The sequence below is a fragment of the Propithecus coquereli genome, unplaced genomic scaffold (assembly GCF_000956105.1).
Source record: "Propithecus coquereli isolate 6110/MARCELLA unplaced genomic scaffold, Pcoq_1.0 Scaffold45, whole genome shotgun sequence".
Lineage (NCBI taxonomy): Eukaryota > Metazoa > Chordata > Mammalia > Primates > Indriidae > Propithecus > Propithecus coquereli.
The window spans coordinates 1909949-1926181 of record NW_012150285.1 but is presented as its reverse complement, the minus strand read 5'-3'; positions in this window follow the sequence as shown (position 1 = coordinate 1926181).

Genomic DNA, 16233 nt, shown 5'->3' with positions numbered 1-16233 from the left:
TGCAGTTGCAGTTTCTAAATTAGCTCCTATAGATACAGTGAGGAAAAATGGTGGAGTAAAGGTGACCTCTTGACTCCCTGCTCCCAGAGAAAGAGGTGAAGAACTTGGCTTGCTATGCACAAGTGGATTGCTCCCCTGCAAGAACAGCATTGTGAAACTGGAGAAAAACAGCGTGGGACACACAACATAGAGGGGAAAAAAGGTGAATGGGAGATAGGATTGCCAGTCTGGAGAGTGGGAGATAAACAGTAGAGAATAGAGAGTGGGATGGCTGTGCCCTCCTGGCCAGCAAGGGCAGTGGGATCTGACCCACAGGAGAACGTCCTGGTTCCCCACTGACCTCCACATCCACTCAGACAGGGACCTGCCTGAAGTCAGTGTAAAATCACAGCAGGAGGGATTGGGCTCTGTGGAGAGGAGACAATAGCTGAAGCATCTTGAATTCCCCTGGAGCTCTGTGCTGGGACTGCACTGGGCAGGGGAGGGACTGGTCTGAGTTACTGCTTAAGGGAATTAGAAGACAGGCACCTCACTTCTGGTGGTCAGTGGGACCAGAACAATGGACGTAAACACTGAAAAGGTGTCTCTACCCTGGAAATCTCTGTGGGAGATTAGGCCTGCTCAGGGTGGGTCAGAAAGACCAAACCTCCTGCCAACAGGTGCAAGATTGCTGGACTGCGACACAAAGGAGACAACAGGGTGTCCTGATGACTTAGCTCCCCAATCTGGCGTCTGCCAACTCCTGAACAGTCTACCCCAGCACTAGTGCTCTGCGGGTGGGTGGCCACCATTTTTGGGGTCCACAACCCAGACACTGTGGTGTGCTACTGTTTCAGGTGGCACCCTTTCTCCAGCCCAGGGACTCTCGCAACAAACTCCACCCTTCCACGACCTATTGTCAACTAGCCAGGCCCATTTTGATGGGCGAACTTTGAGTGCTTCCCCAGTCATGGAAGGCTAACACCTGTGGGATTCACAGGAGCTGGGGTGCTGGGCAGATTCAGGCACCACCCCTTCCCCTAGCACAGCAACGTTCACTCTAAAAGTGGTAGGCTCCACCCCGGAGGTAGGGAAAGGCAAGAAAAGCCACATTCTCTGTGTGACTGGTGTGAACCTGCGGGGCCTTGGTGCAGATCAATAGTTGGCAGCCCAGTGACACTGCTTGTCAGATCAGTTTAGGTCATCCACTAGGATCATAACTCTGGGGCCTTATCTCAGCGTCCGGTCACCTGGCAACAGTGGGATTCCCAGTCAGGGAAGAAAAATCCTGGCCAGGGCCACAGCAGGTGCATCAAGTAACCCCTCCCATCAGGAGCAGCCTCCCAAGTGTGGTAGAAGAACTCTAAACAACATATTAGCCCCACCCCCCTAGCGGCAGATCAAGCAACCATAGGACACACATCCTGGCTGGTAGGCAGCAGCTATGATCTGCCTTGCTCCTACCACCACTTTAAGGGGGAATAGGGTCCAAGTAACCCTTGGGAGTGGCAAGATTCTTCCTAAAGATTGAGGCATTAGTATTCCTCACCTGGGGACCAGAATCCAAAATAGAGGCATCAGATTACCTCGGTAACTGGCTCCTCCAAACAATATACAACCAATGACAGAGAGGGTAATTCCACAGCTCAACACCAATGCCCTATATTTCAAGCTATTAGAGGGCAGTGGAGTTATACACACAGGTGTGATTCACCACATGGGAGCTTAAGCTAGGGGACCAATCTCACTAATCTCCACTGGCAAGAGATGAAGATAACAGGTCAGAGGTAAACCAACTTGCCAAAATGCCTCTAAGACAATACAATACCAGCGTGGCTCTTCCCACCACTGTTAAGGAACATCCCTTAGGGGACTGAACTTAAGGGCAAAGATCAGTCCCAGCACTCCCAGTTCTCAATAAATTACCCTGATGAGAAAGAACCAGAGAAAGAACACAGGGAATATGAAAGAGCAGAGAGAAAAGTCACCCAAAAAGGAAATCATGAGACCCTCAAAATCAGATTTTAATCTAAATGAAATGATTAAATTGACAGAGGAAGAATTCCAAATATGGATTGTAAGGAAACTCAATGGAATTGAAGAGAAAATAGAAATCCAACACAAAGAAACCACTAGAACAATACAGGAAATGAATCAAAAATTCTCTAAAGAAATTGAAATATTATGAAAAAACAAACAGAAATCTTGGAAATGAAGGAGGCATTCAAGGAACTTCAAAACACAATGGAAAGCCTTAAAAATAGAATGGATCATGCAGAGGAGAGAATCTCAGAGCTTGAGGATAATGCCTATATGCTGAACAAATCAGATGAAGAAAAAGAACACAGAAACAAGAGACAAGAGCACAACATACAAGAAATGTGGGATTATGTAAAGAAACCAAATATAAGAATTATAGGCATACCGGAGAGAGAAGAAGAAAATACACAAGGGCTAGAAAATCTATTTCTTGGAATACTGGAGGAAAATATGCCTGGCCTGGCCAAAAACATAGATATCCAGATACAAGAAGCACACAGAACTCCTGGGAGACTCAACGTGAAGAGGCAAACACCATATCACATAATAATCAGACTGTCAAAATTAAACATGAAAGAGAAAAGTCTTCACACAGTAAGACGAAAAAAAACAGATAACCTACAAAGAAAAACCTATCAGACTAACTGCAGACTTCTCACATGAAACCCTATGAGCCAGAAGGGACTGGGGACACATCCTCAATCTTCTTAAACAGAACAATGATCAACCTAGAATTCTTTACCCAGCAAAACCAAGCTTCATCTATGAGGGAGAAATAAAGACTGTCCCACACAAGCAATCACTGATGGAATTTGAGAAGACCAGACCTGCTCTACAGGAAGTACTCAGAGCTAGATTATACACTGAAAAGTGCGATAGACACCCACCAACTTAAAAACACTCCGAAGTTAAAGCCCAGAACCCAGATTCCACAATGGCTTGAGAGGTAAAACAAAACAATAAGAACTTATCCAACAATATGAACAGAAATATACCCCAAATATCAATCCCTCAATAAATGTGAATGGCTTGAATTGTCCTTTGAAGAGACATAGACTGGCTGAGTGGATGAAACATTATAAGCCAAATATCTGCTGTCTCCAGGAAACAAATCTAACCCACAAAGATGCTTTCAGACTCAAGGTCAAGGGTTGGAAAACAAATTTTCAGGCAAACAGAAACCAAAAGATAGTGGGGGTAGCGATTCTGATATCAGACAGCATAAATTTTAAAATAGGAAAAGTAAAGAAAGACAAAGATGGTCACTATATAATGGTGAAAGGAAAAATCCAACAAGAAGACTTCACAATTCTTAATATCTATGCACCAAACACAGGAGCATCCAGATATGTAAAGCAAACCCTGTATGAACTAAATAGCATGATAAACAGTAATGCCATAAACAGTAATGCCAGGGACTTCAACACTCTACTGTCTGAAATGGACAGATCCTCCAGAGAAAAAATAAGCAAAAAAATAATGGACTTAAACAGAGCTCTAGAACAAATGGGTCTAACGGACATCTTCAGAACATTTCATCCAAATAAAGCCAAATATACCTTCTTCTCATCAGCAGAGATAACTGTCTCCAAAATCAACCATGTCCTAGGCCACAAATAAGACCTCAAGAAATTTTAAAAAATAGAAATTGCACCACGTATCTTCTCAGACCATAGTGGTATAAAACTAGAGATTAATTCCAACAGAATTGCTCCCCACTTCACAAAGTCATGGAAATTAAACAATCATTTATTACTAAATGACTGCTGAGTGAAGGAAAAGATTCAGCTGGAGATCAAAAAATTCTTTGAATTAAATGATAATGGGGACATAAGCTATCAATACCTGTGGGAGCCAGCAAAAGCATTCCTGAGAGGAAAACTAATAGCATTAAATGCTCACATCTAAAAGACAGAAATCTCAAAAATCAACAAACTAACAAACCATCTCAAGGAACTGGAAAAAGACAAGCAAATTAATTCTAAGCCTAACAGAAGAAAGGAAATAACTAATTTCAGAGCAGAACTAAATGAAATTGCGAATAAAAGAACTATACAGAAGATCAATAAAACCAAAAGCTGGTTTTTCAAAAGATAAACAAAATTGATTGCCCTCTTGCTAGATTGACAAAAACTAGAAAGGAAAGAACTTTAACAAACTCAATCAGAACTAAAAAAGGAGAAGTCGCTACAGACATCATGGAAATACAAAACATTACCTTTGAATTTTAAATTTTGTAGCTTGAATTTTGTATCTTGACTTGTGTAGCTACAAAATGTTGAGGAAGTGGAAAAATTGTTGGAAACACACAACCTCCCTAAGCTCAATCAGAAGGAAATAGATCTCCTAAACAGACCAATATCAAGGGCAGAAATTGGAGTAGCGGTAAAAAATCTTCCAAAATAAAAGTCCCAGACCAGATGGGTTCACACCCGAATTTTACCAAACATACAAAGAAGAACTCCTACCTATGCTGCAGAAATTATTGCAAAACGTTGAGAAGGACTGTATCCTCCCCAACTCATTCTATGAAGCCAATATCACCTTGATAGCAAAGCCAGGAAAGGATGTAGCAAAAAAAGAAAACTACAGACCAATATCCCTCATGAAGATAGATGCAAAACTTCTCAACAAAATTTTAGCAAATCAAATCCAACAGTACATCAAAAAAATAATTCACCATGATCAGGTGGGCTTTATCCCAGTGATACAAGGGTAGTTCAACATATGCAAATCTATAAATGTAATTCACCACATAAATAAAAGCAAGAACAAAGACCATAAGATTCTCTCAATAGATTAGACCCAAAAAAAGCATTTGACAAAATCCAGCACACCTTTATGATAAAAGCTCTCAATAAAATAGGCATAGATGGGACATTCCTTAAAATTATAAAGGCCATATATGATAAATCCACAGTCAATATCATATTGAATGGGGAAAAATTGCTGCTTAGAACTGGAACCAAACAAGGCTGCCCACTATCCCCATTTCTATTCAATATAGTGCTAAAAGTCCTTGCCAGAGCAATCAGACAAGAGAAAGGAATTAAGCGTGTCCCAGTGGGGACAGAAGAGGTCAAACTCTCACTCTTTGCTGATGATATGCTATTATACCTAGAAAATCCCAAGGACTCAGCCAAGAGACTCCTGGAATTGATAAACGAATTCAGTAAAGTCTTAGGATACAAAATTAATGCACACAAATCGGTGGCATTCATATACACCAATAATAGTCAAGCCAAAAATCAAATCAGAGATGCAACAACTTTCACAATAGCATCAAAGAAATTTAAATATTTAGGAATATATTTAATGAAAGAGGTGAGAGATATTTATAGGGAGAACTACGAAACACTGAGAAAAGAAATTGTAGACAATGTGCACAGATGGAAATTCCTACCATACTCATGGATTGGTAGAATCAATATTGTTAAAATGTCCATTCTACCTAAAGTGATCTACAGAATTAATGCAATCCCTATCAAAATTCCACCATCATTCTTTATAGATTTAGAAAAAAATTGTTCTATGCTTCATCTGGAACCAGAGAAGACCTCGTATAGCCAAAGCAGTCTTAAGCAAAAAGAACAAATTGGGAGGCATCAGTCTGCCAGACTTCAATCTTTACTATAAGGCTTAAGTAACCAAAACAGCATGATACTGGCACAAGAACAGAGATATAGATCTTTGGAATATGACGGAGATCCCAGATATAAAACCATCCTCATATTGTCATCTAATCTTTGACAAAGCAGACAAAAGTATACATTGGGGAAAAGAATCTCTACTCAACAAGTGGTGCTGGGAAAACTGGATATCCACATGCAGAAGTTTGCAATTGAATCCCCACCTCTCACCTCTCCCCAAAATTAACTCACGTTGGACAACAGACTTAAACCTAAGGTGTTATACCTTAAGAATTTTGGAAGAAAATGTGGGGATGGGTAGTCAGGTAGAGGGGGTGGGAGAGCGAGGAGTAGAGCTGGTGGGGTGGTTAAACCCACAGCTAATGGAGATGGGGTGCACTGTAGGGGAAGGACATGCTTGTGGCCCTGGCCCTAGCGAGGCAAATGCATTTCATGTAACCAAAATGTTTGTACCCCCATAATATCCTGAATTAAATAAATAAATAAATAATTTAGTGCCTAGAATATAATAGTTTCCCAATAAATGTTAAATGAATGAATGAAGAAATGATGCAATTAATTTTTTTAAAATAAATTATCTCCAAGTAAGAATGCCAGATTGTATATATCAATGTCTGATATGGTTTAGTTGTTTATTTCCTTGCTTAATTTCTTTGAATTTTATGTTTATATAGCTAAAAATATTAAATATGTGTTTGTTTAAACCCAGTGATTAAGTACCAGGTTAAAGGACAACCCATCTTGAGTCTGTAATAACACAAGCTAAATGCCTTAGTTATTTTTACCTGTCAAGTGGTAACAGTATGCTTATCATAAGAATTTCTATAACTACTGCTACGACTACTCTACTACTACTCTTACCAATAATAATGCTAAACTAACAACAGGGGGAACATTAATTAATGGCATATGTTTGCACTTCTGAGGTCAGCTTTTTTTAAAAAGTTAGATTTAAATAGACATGAGTATTTTGTAATGTAGGGTTAAATTTTTTTTTTGCCTCATCCCTTAATCATATCTGTGTAGCCATAACCAATGAATGAACCATTGAGAGAGGAATTTTCTTTCTCTCTAATAAAAACTGAGATGACTCTTCTCTATTTTTTTTCTTTGTCAGAATTTTAGTGTTCTGCTTTTATAGCTAGGCCATTTAGCCCTTCTGTTCTTATAGATAGCAGGCAATTGGAAATTCCTTATTTTTCCCTAAGAGAGGTAGAAATTCACAATATAAAGTCAGCATTTCCCTAAAAATCATCAACATCTGTTGTAGTCATAAGTAACTTGCCTTTGGAGTCTCCCCAGAACATCCTGCAGAGCTTTGCCTATACCCACTGCTTCAGCCAGAAAAATATAATAAATGCCTTGAAAGAGTGATGTAATGGTCTAAGGAAACAGAATACAGTTGAGAAAAGGAGACATAAAGTTTGCAGTGCTGTATATGACATAAGCATTGATTCTGCTTAAATTAGATGTATTGGGCCATTTGCCCATGTTCCCATTCTGTGTATGTTCTTTTTTCCCTGAAAGCCACAGAAGTACCACAGTATAAAAAGAGAATAAGAGAAGTTAAGTCCAAAATGTCATCTTCTACATCTGAAAACTATGTTCACTTTATTGACTTCTCAAATTCTTAAATCAAATCACATAGTCTTCAGTTCATGTTGACATTGTACATTTTTCTTTTCTATAACTTAGATCCTCAGAACCACAGGAGCTGTAAAGTTTCATTTTACCAGCAACTTCCAGATAGTCAAGTGGCCAGACTATAGAATTTAATCCTGGGGAGAATCATGCCGAGTTTTAGTCCTCCAGCAGAGAAACCTGCTTCCACCTTTTCCGCCATTAACAGGCAGGCTGTGTTAAGATGATTTCTCCTTTGTCAAATGTCATCTATAAATTGGCTAGTGCTGAATCCCTCATTTGTCAAAGCCTAAGGGATACAGGTTTGCATGAGATACAGGTTTTCTAAACATGAGAAATGACTATGAAACAAGAATTCACAATTCTTTATAAGGTATATTAATCAAAGATATTTTTTAAAAAACAGAGATACACATTAAGGCTGATATTTGGGGTTTCTATCAAAAAAATGAAAAATAAAGCAAACTAAAAAAAGGTATTTGGATTTTGGTTTATACTTATCACTGCTCCCTAATGGTGAGGGTCAAATGAAGGCCTTGTTGCTAAGAATGAAGTCTTCCCTCTCCTCTCCTCCTGTGTCTCCTGGTAAAGAATAAAAGCAAAGCAAGAGAACTTTGTGTATTCCTGGTGATAATCTTTTGTGTCCCCATCTCACTGCCCCAGTCCACAGCCTGAGGTAACCAGGTCCTACCTCTCAATAGTCCAAGAATCCTAGGACCAGAGTTCACTCTAATTCCCAGTGGCATTATACATCCATTTTCAGACTTTTAGTTCCCTACTGAACTGTCCACTGGAACTCAAAATGGGTCATAAACAATGTCTTCTATCTTTCTGACCTCTGTTCCCTATGCTTCCTTCACCTTTATCTAACTGAAACCTACTTACAGTAGTAGTTCTTAAACCTAACGCAATTTCCTTGAGAGATGTTCATTGTTTTATGTTTTTTTTCTCAGTTTTTAAAAATAGACTTTATGCTTTAGAGTAGTATTTGGTTCAAAGAAAAATTGCATAGATGGTACAGAGATTTCCCATACATCCCCTATCCCCACACATGCATGGCCTCCCCTTTATCAACATCCCAACCAGAGTGGTTTATTTTTTTACAACTGATAAACCTACATTGATGTATCTTTATCACCTGGAGTTCATAGTTAATATTAGAATTCACTTTTATTATTGTACATTCAATGGAGTTGGAAGACAAATGTATAATGACATGTATCTACCATTATAGTATCATAAAGAGTAATTTTACTGCTCTATAAATCTTTTGTTTTTCCTCCCTCTCTCTTAATCTCTGGTAACCACAGATCTTTTCATTGTCTCCATTGTTTTGCCTTTTTCAGAATGTCTTATTGTTGGAATCATATAGTATGTGGTCTTCTCAGATTGGCATCTTTCATTTAGTAATATGCACTTAAGTTTCCTTTGTGTCTTTTCATAGCTTGATAGTTCATTTCTTTTTAGCATGGAATAATATTCCATTGTCTGAATCTACCACAGTTTATTTATCCATTCATCTACAGAAAGACATTGTGATTACTTCTAAGTTTTGACATTATAAATGGAGCTATTATAAACATCTGTATCAGGATTTTGTGTTGATGTAAGTTTTCAAATTTTAGGTAAATAACAAGGAAACCTATTGCTAGATCGCATGGCAAGAGCGTGTTTATATGTAGTATATAGGAACAGTATGTTCAGTTTTGTAAAAACTGCCAAACTGTCTTCCAACGTGGCTGTATCATTTTGCTTTCCCACCAGCAATGCATGAGAGTTCCTGTTGCTTCACATCCTCACCAGCATTTGATGTTTTCAGTGTTTTGGATTTTGGCCATTCGAATAGCTTAGCGATATTTCATTGTCACTTTAATTTGCATTTCTCTGATGACATACTGATATGAAGCTTCTTTTCATATGTTTATTTCCATCTATATATCTTCTTTGGTGAGGCGTCTGTTAAGGTCATTGGCCCATTTTTTAATTGGGTTGTTTGTATTCTTATTGTTGAATTTTAAGAGTTCTTTTTATATTTTGGATAACAATCCTTTATCTTATATGTCTTTTGCAAATATTTTCTTCCATTCTGTGGCTTTTCATTCTTTGACAGTGTCTTTCACAAAGCAGAAATTTTTAATTTTAATGAAGTCTGGCTAATCAATTCTTTCTTTCAGGGATTGTGCCTTTGTTGTTGCAACTAAAAAGTCATCTCCAAACCCAAAGTCACACAGATTTTCTGCTATATTATCTTCTAGTTTTATAGTTTTACATTTCACATTGAGGTCTGAGTTAATTTTTGTGGAGGATTCCCAACTTTCTCCATACTATTTGTTGAGAAGACTATTTTTTCACCATTGCATTGTCTTTGCTTCTTTGTCAAAGATGTGCTGACTATATTTGCATGTTTTGCTTGCATTTACATTCTTTTCTCTGGAATACACCCCTACAGATTCTGATTTAATTGGTCAGAGATGGGGCCCAGCAGCAGTATTGCATTTAAAGTTTCTGAGGAGGGCCAGGCATGATGGCTCACACCTGTAATCCCAGCAGTTTGGGAGGCTGAGATAGGACGATTGCTTGAGGCCAGGAGTTCAAGACCAGATGGGCAATACAGTGAGACCCCATCTCTACAAAACACAAAAATAAAAAAATTAGCCCAGGTGCAGTGGCATACACCTGTAGTCCCAGCTACTCAGGGACTGAGGCAGGAGAATTGCTTGAGCAGAAGTTCTGAGCTGCAATGAGCTATGATTGTGCCACTGCATTCCAGCCTGGGTGAAAGAGTAAGACCCTGTCTCTAAAAATAAATAAATAAATAAGTTTGTGAGGAGATTCTAGTGCACAATCAGTGCTGAGAACCTCTGCTGTGTCTAATGGAAATCTGGCTCTCCCCAAAGGGCACAACTTCCTCTTTCAAAAGAGAGCTATTTCCTCTCCTCCTGGCTCCCAAATACCTGGGTCTGGAGGTGAGTTTTGGTTCTTTCTACTTTTCATTGCCACTTATCATCCATTCATCCTAACAGCACCACTGTTCAGTTTTGAACCTCTTGTTGGGCTTCACCATTCATTAAACTTCTTTGTTAAATAATCTGTGGAGCCTCACATCCCACTGCTTTTTTATTCAGAACTTTACATCCTGGTTCCTCATCACTCTCTGCAACCCTACCCCCCATCTTCCATGGGGGCCTCTCAACTCCTTGACCTCCTGCCTCCCGGGGGCCTGATCCTAAGCCCCTTGATCACATGGCCATGTCCCAGATAAGATTGTATATACACAAATTGTTTTCAGAGAGTTGGCATCCTTCTCCCTTACATAGCACTGCTTTTTTACCAGAAAGAAAAGATAATCAATTCACTACAAAAAGACCTGGGGACTGAATCAATCGTAGAGATGGTGGTGTGAAAGAAACCACATTTCAGGACCAGACTATAAGCTAAACACCACTGCTATTACCCCAAGGTGTTAGAATTTTGGTATATTAGATTCTTGAAATATCTAAATCTTTTGCCACAGATAAGATTTTTTTTGTTATTACTAAATAAAGAATTAGATTATGATCCAATATATTATAAAGAGGTTTGACCTATTCTGCCCATTGTGTCCTGCACCATAAGGAAGGGTTTCTTTAGGCCATTAGTCACTTTTCCAATTAAAATAAATATGTTTCAATCATCATGTTCCATACAGGTAAAGGAAAAATGACTTTAATAATTGTACTTTGCATTTCTATAGCCACTTTCATCTAAGAAGCTCAAAGGACTAATTTAATTAAACTTCCAAATACTCCCATGAAGTACATATTATTATTTCCATTTGACAAAGGCATAAATGAAGTCACAGAACGATTAACTTATTTGCCTATGGTTACACAGTGAATTAGTAGGAGAGGTCAGAATAAATGCTGAAATCTCAGACAGGTTGTCCTGTATAGTCTGGATCGACAATCTTTTGGGTATCTGTTTAATACAGGTACTGCACTTTTTCTCAAAGCCTCATTAGCTTAACTCCTGCTTGTGGTTGAAGCATTGGGGATTTTAATTCTTCACGAGTTCAAGGAATCTGAAGCATAGATTATTCAAAAATGTTTTATATTTTTATTCTTGTATCTCACTGTCTGGAATGGTATTAATTTGGGAAAAATTCTGGTGGTATTTTATTCACTTTTTACTCAAACACTTTATCAACATATTCTCTCTTTTTCATTTTTTTATTTTTGTATAATTAGGTAGCCTAATCCCAAGAAGCAAGGCTGTTTGCTTTTCATTAAGGAATGAACTGTGCATCAAAGTTTCATGGGAAATTTTCAGAATCTCTACCTAATCTTTTCTTAATGAAATGGATCTCATGGCTTCTCTGTTTGAATTAGTCACAGTACATGCCGTACATGAATTTAAGGAGCATATTGAGCAAACAAAGTTAAAATATACCAGGAAATAGTCATTATCCAGGGGATGAATATTTAGAAATTTCCAAGAGCAAAAAGTCCATCATTATATTAAATTACCACATAGAATTATCCTATCTTTGCCATGAGGAAGTTTCTTACCATTGTTTTCTAACTTGCCAAACAAGGAACTTAGAAGTCCATTAAAAACATAAAATTTTTAGAAAAATCTATCCAGTCTCAGCTAGTCACCTAATATTCTACAGATGGTGAAATCAATGAGGTAAAATGGATAAAATGAGAATACACTACTTCTTACCATTAAGTAATGTATTAGTCAGCTTGGGCTGCCAAAACAGAATACCATGGACTGTGTGTCTTAAAGAATAGAAATTTATTTTCTTACAGTTCCAGAGGCTATAAGTCCAAGATGAAGGTGTCAACAGGGTTGGTTTCTGGAAAGACCTTCTTCCTAGCTCGCAGATGACCACCTTCTTGCTATGTCCTCACGTGGCCTTTCCTCTATACTTGGGGAGGGAGAGAAATGTTTATTGTCACTTCCTCTTCTCATAAGGTCACCAATCCCATTGGATTAGGGCTCCACTCTTATGATCTCATTTTACCTTAATTACCTTCCTAAAATCCCTATCTCTAAATATAATCACATTGGGGGTTGGGGCTTCCACATATGAGTTTTGAGAAGACACAATTAATTCCATAACAAATACTTTCTATGTTAGTCAACGAAGCAGAAGAAAAAGGCTCATGGCTATGCTCAGGAAACTACATGCACAGAGATGATCCTACTCAGGAAGGGCATAAGTTTCCCTTCTAAAAGCAGGCATCTGTTTAAAATCGAAAAGTCGCAATTCCTTAAAAGGAGACAAGTTCCATGGTTCACTGCTAAATAATAATTTATAAGTTCCACTTTTCCAACACTCTCCTCTCCTACTCACACCCATTCACCAATACAACTGCCACTCATTTCATCTGAAGCCTATTCCATTTTTGAGTATGTTCAAAACACAGCCCCATTTCAACTTTTGAAAAGGAGTAATGTCATGTGGCAGAAAGTTCATTCATATTATAAATCAAAAGATCTGAAATTTAGTACTAGCTTTGACATTCAAGAACACTATATAATCACAAGAACTACATTTAACCTCTTTTCCCTCCAGCTCCAACTTCCAGATTCAAGAATATCTATGATTAAAAGATTATGTTCACTTAAATATATGTATTTGAGAAATAGTGGTAAATTAAACTGGTAAATTATAGCCAGAATTATGATATCCTTCTTTTACTTATCAGCAAATGGCCATGTATTTCAAACAGAGTGAACCATTAAGAACCATTCAGAAAAATGGAAGCATGCATGGAAAAAGATTCAGTAATCAAAGTATGAGTACCCTATTTAGGCCTGAATAACATGCATAGCAAAAGCGCCTTAAAAATTGCTGGCAGTTTTTAAAATTTCTGCTGTTTAGTTCCACCAAAGCTAATAGTCTTTATGGCTTTGAATAATTTTAGAGGATCATTTGGTCATTCATAATGTATTTCTTTCTAGAAATAGTTTCCCATTTATACTGCATTTTCTATTCCCTTTTATCTGTTGTCATACTATTTTGCAGTAGGTTTCAAACTGTATTATATATTAGTTTTTTGTAAGTTGTCTTCCTCCCGTATTGTAAATTTCTTGAAAGCTGCTATCAATTCTTCAATTAAATGTTTCCCCAAGAGTTGGTATAATACCTAAGACGTAGTATAGCTAAACATGTTATACTCAACACATAAAAGATTTCTTCAAAATTGAAAATAATAATTTCATTTCCCTGGATGTCTGAAATGTCTATTCTTTTTTATGAAACTGCACAAAGAAATAGGCATGAGTTATAAAGTATTTGAATTACCACTACTTTTTTAGTAACATTTTTGTCCTTTAGAACTCCATATAATTCAGGTTAGCAACTCTCTAAATTAGAGATCTCCATTGGTTATTTGTAAAGCCTTTGGATTTATAAATCGGTATTCAAGCATAAAACATGACAGGTGACACTTACTTGTTGTTGGTCTGGAATTCCAAGAAGTTGAGAAATGGATTATTGATGATCTGTGGAAGTGTGATTTAAGAGTAAATGTTTTCCATTTTCCTATCTATTGAAAGAATATCAAAAAGCAAAAGAAAAGCACAGCCTAAGGTGGGCCATTCTAAAAGGCATATGCCAGTATATAGTCACCAAAAAATTAAAAAAAAATTCTGTCTATTTCTTATTATAATAATACCAAATATCCAGGAGGACACTAGAATGTACCACTGACAGTCATCGTATGCTACAATAATCTGATTATGTTCCTGCTAAAGTAGGCCAGACTCGTGGAGTGGTCCTAGATTATAACTGAAAGGAATTTTTTTAAAAGTATATATGTATCCTCCTAAAAGTCCTGTTATATACATACACTTTTAAACAGGACTTCTCACACATAAGTACTTTGGTAGTAGGTAGTCTTCAGGTACATTCTTCGTCGGAGAAAATGGGCCTCATATAGGTCCCAATAATGCCCTAAACCCATGACTCACGAGTGTGGCTTCTAGTCTAATAGTATCAGCATTACATGGGAACTTGTTTAAAGGCGAATTCTTGTGCCCACAACCCAGATCTACAAAATCAAAAAAAAATGATGAAGTCTGGTAGTCTGTGTTTTTAAAGATGATTCAACTTAGGCTAAAATCTGAGAACCACTGGTCTAAACTCACAGAGTTAGTTGATGGTAAAGTCTTGGTTTCAATGCTTTGAATCCCATCTTTGCTTCATATCCTTTTATTTTGTTCTTGATGCAATAAATGAATATTTTATTGATGACATTAATAATAGCTGTGAAAATAATGATCAACCTTCTGTCAAACTCTTTTCTTTCTATATCTACTTTCTTAGATAAAATCTGTCTTGGGTGCCCTTATGCTTACTGTGATGCACATAAAGAGGTCTGATTTCCAGTGGAGAGTTCTCATCTCTCTTTTACTGAATTCTACAAAAAATCTTTTGCATGCATTCATTTTCATGGTGTCCTCTAACTCTCTCCAGCTCCCTCATTCCATTTCTGTTGCTTTCGTTTTCTTTCTTTCTCTCTGGCCTCTTTACATTAATCATGATCATTGCTTACACCTGTGCTAGCCCAGCTTATCTTATTGAATGAATTTTAATGCCATGTTGTTTAGGCAGAATCTGAAACTGCAAAGGAGATTTATAGTTCAGGGAACATCATCTGGAAAAGGCCCTAATTTATTTTCACAGTTAGGTAAAATTTAGATCTCTTGTGTCTGTAAAACCTCCTGGAAGCAACAACAATTATATTTCATAGGCCAGCAGCACAAATAATTTGAACCACACTCTAGATATCAGGCGCTCTTTTCCTACCTTTTCCCCCAGAAAGTATTTGAATATTTTGTTTTCTAAGATAAACAAAAGGAAATTAAATTAGACCATCACAAATATAACAAAATCAGAATGGCCTTCTACATCAATAAGCTGTGTCCAGGACCAGAAAATTTGACCAAGCTATTCTTTCCATCTCTCTAAATAAAATAGACACGTGGTTGCCCTCTAATATAAGTAAACAGTATGTTCTTTTTGGGAGAATTACTAATCCCCAGAAACTGTAACTATGATTGTTTCTCGTTCTTTCCAAAGATGGCACAGAGAACAGAAACGAGGCTGGAATTGCTCAGTGCTCACTACTCTAACCTGCCTAGCTGAATCGGTCAGGCTGTCTTTGCACACCATTGCACCATGTAAGCTCTGCTCACTTTAGTCAAGTTGACTTATGCCACTCACAGTCATGTATGTCAGAGGAAGGACATAGGGCTCAGAGTCAGAGGACCCATTGAGTTCAAGTGCTGGCTCTACTAGTCACTTGCAAGGGGATACTGCATAGACACTTAAAAGCTCTGAAATTTAGTTTGCTCAGCTATAAACTGGGAACCAGATACCACCATTCCCCCTACACAGTGGAGTTTTAGAATAAAATGAGAATCAGTGGTTCTCAAATAGAGTTAATTTTGACCTTTGTGGCATTTCACAATGTTTGGAGACATTTTTGGTAATCATAACTGGAAGGTGGGAAGGACTGTAGAGCTAGTGATAGAGACCAAGGATGCTGCACAGGGCAATCCTCCAAAGCAAAGAGCCATCCAGCCAGAAATTGTCAGTAGGGATGAGCTTGAGAAAACCTGGATGAGAACACATATGTGAAACTGCTTTGTAAATTGAAAGGACAGTTATTCAACAAGTATTTACTCTTTGTCAAGCACTGTCTTGGGAACCAGGTCATGTGCTTATTTTAAACCTAAATGCACAGAGATGCGAGGCTAAAGTTCAATAAGCTTCAATCAACACAAAAGGACTCCTAATCTATTTCTTTGACTTTCCAGTGCCATGGCCAGTGTCTTCAATGGAGCATCAAGTGCTATACATATTTTTCTTGCTTACTTAACTGATTCAGTCAAAACAAGTTATAAAAGTTCCTTGAAAACTGCCAAT